Genomic DNA, 5,172 nt, shown 5'->3' with positions numbered 1-5,172 from the left:
TATATACACACATATACACACACACATATATATGTATAAAATTGTACGCTGGGCACGGTGGCTCATGCCTATACTCCTAGCATTTTCACAGGCTGAGATGAGAGGCCAAGAGTTCAAGACCAACCTGGTCAACATTAGAGAGACCCTGTCTCTTAAAAAAAAAAAATTTAAATTTAAAAAATAATATAATTGTAGGATTTCTCATCAGAGAGGAGTCATCTTACTTAGCTGAAGTTTATTATTGTTGTTGTTGGGGTTTTTTTGGTTTGTTTGTTTGTTTGTTTTGAGACGGAGTTTCGCTCTTATTGCCCAGGCTGGAGTGCAATGGCACAATCTCAGCTCACCACAACCTTCGCCTCCTGGGTTCAAGCGATTCTCCTGCGTCAGCCTCCCGAGTAGCTGTGATTACAGGCATGCGCCACCATGCCCAGCTAATTTTGGATTTTCAGTAGAGATGGTGTTTCTCCATGTTGGCCAGGCTGGTCTGGAACTCCTGGCCTCAGGCGATCTGCCTGCCTTGGCCTCCCAAAGTGCTGGGATTACAGGTGTGAGCCACCACACCCAGCCTGTTACTGTTTTTCAACTGAGAACTTTTGGAAAGGTTTCTAAAACTACTAACTTGACCTTAACCTTATTTAAGATTATTTGATATAAAAGTTATAACAAAGTCAATTTTTTTCCCCCAACATGCCATTACTGGCTTGAAAAGTCAGTAATTTTTTTTCCTTTCTTTCTTTTTTTGGGATGGAGTCTTGCTCTGTCACCAGGCTGGAGTGCAGTGGCGCAATCTCAGCTTACTGCAGCCTCCCCTTCATGGGTTCAAGCGATTCCCCTGCCTCAGTCTCTTGAGTAGCTGGGACTACAGGCGCCTGCCAGCACCCTCAGATCATTTTTTGTATTTTAGTAGACACAGGGTTTCACCACGTTGGCCAGGATGATCTCGATCTCCTGACCTCGTGATCCACCCGCCTCTGCCTCCCAAAGTGCCAGGATTACAGGCGTGAGCCACCGTGCCCAGCCAAAAAGTCAGTGATTCTTAAATCTCATTTATACACATAGGAAAATGAATATGCTTCATTTGATAATTCAGTAAGATACAGCATTTAATGAAGCCAAAGGAAATAGATCTGGCTCTCACAGGAATTTAGATTAGTTTTTTTAATCCAAATTGAAATAAATTTGAAATAAATTCTGGTTTCTTCCTGGCAGTTGGTGAACATTTTCAGACATTCATCTCAGTAATATTTATGAATATGAATAAAGTACTTATTATACTTTACTATGAAAAGTACACTTTTTTTCTTTTTTTTTTTTTTGGCGGGGGAGACAGTCTCACTCTGTTGCCCATACTAGAGTGCAGTGGCAGGATCTTGGCCCACGCAACCTCCACTTCCCAGGTTCAAGTGATTCTTATGCCTCAGCCTCCCAAGTAGACTACAGGGAAGCGCCACCACGCTCGGCTAATTTTTGTATTGTTAGTAGAGACAGGGGTTCACCATGTTGGCCAGGCTGGTCTTGAACTCCTGACCTTGAGTGATCGGCCCACCTCAGCCTCCCAAAGTGAGCCACCGTGCCTGGCCCAAATTTTGTAAATTCTTACCATGTTAAAATGAACTTCAAGCCCGGCACAGTGGCTCACACCTGTAATCCCAGCACTTTGGGAGGCCGATGCGGGTCACCTGAGGTCAGGAGTTCGAGACCAGCCTGGCCAACATGGTGAAACACTGTCCCTACAAAAATACAAAAAATTAGCTGGGCATGGTAGCAGGCATCTGTAACCCCAGCTACTCAGGAGGCTGAGGCAGGAGAATCGCTTGAACCTAGGAGGTGAAGGTTGCAGTGAGCCGAGATCATGCCATCGCACTCCAGCCTTGGTGACAAGAGCGGAAACTCTGTCTCAAAAAAAAAAAAAAAAAAAAAGAACTCCAAAAATTCTCAACTATTTTATGGTACCAGAATCTTTTTTTTTTTTTGAGACGAAGTTTCCCTCTTATCGCCCAGGCTGGAGTGCAATGGCACAATCTCCGCTCACGGCAACTTCCACCTCCCAGGTTCAAGTGATTCGCCTGCCCCAGGCTGCAGAGTAGCTAATTTTGGATTTTTAGTAGAGATGGGGTTCCTCCATATTGGTCAGGCTGGTTTTGAACTCCCGACCTCAGGTGATCCGCCCGCCTCGGCCTCCCAAAGTGCTGGGATTTCAGGTGTGAGCCACAGTGCCCAGCCTTATGGTACCAGAATCTCATTATAGATAGTACTTGAAAGAGATTGTTCACTGGTATGGTGGTCGTATTATGGAAACTTTCGCTGTAGCAGTATTTGACCTATTTAAGACATATAGCTGCTCTCTTGAAGGAAACAGTGGGGCAAGTTATAATTTAGCTGCTTGGATTATTTGCCAGTAGATTCCATATTAAGGTTGGTATCCCAGGTTATCTCAGAGGAAATATACCCCAAAAGAAAGATTTTTAAAAAGTGAATGTTTTCATTATTTTTCATTTAAAATATAAATATTTTCTATTTTTCCTGTCCCCTTTATATAAAGGGAACTGTTACACAATCAAACAAACTACTAAGATACAAGATGTGTTCATCACTAAAATCCTGGTGAGTATGTTGTTTCCCCCATCTTACAGATGAGGAAACAGAAACACACCTTAATTTACCTGAGGTCACACAGCTGGAGCTGGTGTTCAAACCCAATCATTGTGGCTCTAGAGTCAGCTCTAAATTTTTTACTAAACTATTATTTTTCCTCTATGAGCAAACTTCAGATTTGCCGGAAAGAAGCATTAAGAGATCATCTGTTTTAAGTTTAATCATTTAAATTTAGGAATGTCAAATAGTGATAGCTTTGGCTTTTTAAATAACTAGTTCTAGAGTCTTTAGTTCCTTTCTTCAGCCATTGTTCTGTTAATATGATTTGCAAAAGCATCAACCTTCTAAAATATAGTTGTATTCCTGAGATAGAGAAACTTTCCATTGACTTTATTATGTTAATAATAGCATACTCTGGCCGGGCGCAGTGGCTCACGCCTGTAATCCCATCACTTTAGGAGGCCAAGGCCAACGGATCCCTTGAGGTCAGGAGTTTGAGACCAGCCTGGCCAACATGGTTGAAACCCTTTCTCTATTAAAAATACAAAAATTAGTCGGGTGTGGTGGCAGGCACCTGTAGTCCCAGCTACTCAGGCAGCTGAGGCAGGAGAATCACTTGAACCCAGAGGCAGAGGTTGCAGTGAACTGAGACCACACCATTGCACTCCAGCCTGGGCGACAGAGCAAGACTCTGTCTCGACAAAATGACCCAACAACCCGAAGCACTTTAAAACGTAAGCAAGTTGGCCAGGCGCGGCGGCTCACACCTGTAATCCCAACACTTTGGGAGACAGAGGCGGGCGGATCACGAGGTCAGGAGTTCGAGACCAGCCTGACCAACATGGTAAAACCCCATCTCTACTAAAAATACAAAAATTAGCCAGGCATAGTGGCGCATGCCTATAATCCCAGCTACGCAGGAGGTTGAGGCAGGAGAATCACTGGAACCCGGGAGGGGAAGGTTGTAGTGAGCCAAGATCTGGCCACTGCATTCTAGCCTGGGCGACAGAGTGAAACTCTGTCTCAAAAAAAAAAAAAAAAATGTAAGCAAGTCTAATTTATGGTTCATAAATAATAATAATAATGTAAGCAAAGATGTAATTCATGTTGTTTATAATAGTCATAAGCTAAAAACATTAATTATCAATACAAGAAAAACTGGTTAAATAATGAACCACATCCACGGTGTGATACTATGCAACCAGTAGAAATGTTAAACATACATAAAAAGGCATTTGATACTTCATTTCAGTGAAATTGATGTTATAAAATAAAATAATATGGCCCTATTATTATCAATTTAGTTATATTTACAAATGTATACAAAAAAGTCTAGAAGGATATTCATGAAAATATTAACTGTGATTAGCTCTGGATGTTGGGATTATAAATTATACACTTAATATATTGTAATTATATGTATTTTAATTTTTTACTATGAGCATTTTACTTTTATAATCATAAAAAGAAATAAAGGATTTTTTTTCATAAAGGACAACACATAGTATTTCCTGAAAGAAGGAACAGTATTATTTAGCTACAAATTAAAGCTTTCTTAGCAAATGACATAAAAACTAGTATACATAGATACAGTCCCATAGAATTCAAAAGAAAAAGATAAAAACATTTGAAACAACTCTTTCTTAATAAGCTAAAACAGAGAGATTAACACAAACCTTTCTTAGTTTAGGTAAATCTGAGAAGCAAACCATATTTAGCATGGCCATCTTCAATTTATTTTCTGAATGTGTCACTTTGCAGGTATAGAGCAGATTCAGTTCAGTTCAATGTAGTTAGTGAGTCATCCATCAACTAAAATCCATTTCCCTTTCTGCTTATCCTTGCTTCTAAAACAGCACCGTCCAATAGAACTTTCTGCAACAATGGAAATATTCTATCTGTGCTAGCCAATAAGGCAGCCAGTAGCCAAATGTAGCTATTGAACACTTGCAATATGGTTTGTGTATCAGAGCAATTGAATTTTTAATTTCAAATAATTTTAATAAAAATGTAAAGAGCTACAACTACCTAATGGCTGCTTTATTGGACAGCACAGATAAAGAATGCTTATAATAGTCCTAATAACACACTGCAGTCTAGAAGACTAAAGTCATGAGCCCCAAATTAAGCTGAGTAAATGATTCCTCCATAACTGAGAGATGTCAAATTTAAAATGACAGGAGATATTTGTGTGCTGTTTGTATTGTAATTTTTGCCACTGGGGGAACCCAATAAAATATCATTGTTTTTGTGCAATAAACCATGTTTCTAGAACCAAAAAAGTCTTTCTTACTAGATAATAACGTCTTGGTCATCTGCCTTAATAAATGGGTCATGTCTGATTTCATAGATAGATCCTGATTCTCTCTCCCATGTTCTGTTATTAACAATTACATTGTATTTTAGGTCATTAGAGGTCTCTTCAGAGCTAGTGATCTGGCAGGTTGAGCGTAACACATAGATATTTCTTCCCTGGGCTTCTTTGCCAACAATAGCTACTTCTGAGATTAAATACAAACATTTCACTAGGGACACACACACACACACACACACACATATATATATATATTTATTTAT

The 5,172-nt window shown here is 39.8% G+C and overlaps 1 protein-coding gene across 1 annotated transcript in view; it reads right to left on the bottom strand.

The window, feature by feature from the left end:
- The window catches only part of GJA9 (gap junction protein, alpha 9, 59kDa), a 7,739-nt gene extending 3,284 nt beyond the window's left edge, over nucleotides 1-4,455 (bottom strand). Inside the window, exon 1 of the mRNA XM_011955271.1 lies at nucleotides 4,272-4,455. The gene's annotated coding sequence lies outside the window, so the exon portion shown is untranslated. The remainder of the gene's footprint in view (nucleotides 1-4,271) is intronic.
- Between the last annotated feature and the right edge of the window lie 717 nt (nucleotides 4,456-5,172).

Source organism: Colobus angolensis, unplaced genomic scaffold (genome assembly GCF_000951035.1).
Source record: "Colobus angolensis palliatus isolate OR3802 unplaced genomic scaffold, Cang.pa_1.0 Scaffold4, whole genome shotgun sequence".
Lineage (NCBI taxonomy): Eukaryota > Metazoa > Chordata > Mammalia > Primates > Cercopithecidae > Colobus > Colobus angolensis.
This window is presented reverse-complemented; position numbering and strand designations above follow the sequence as displayed.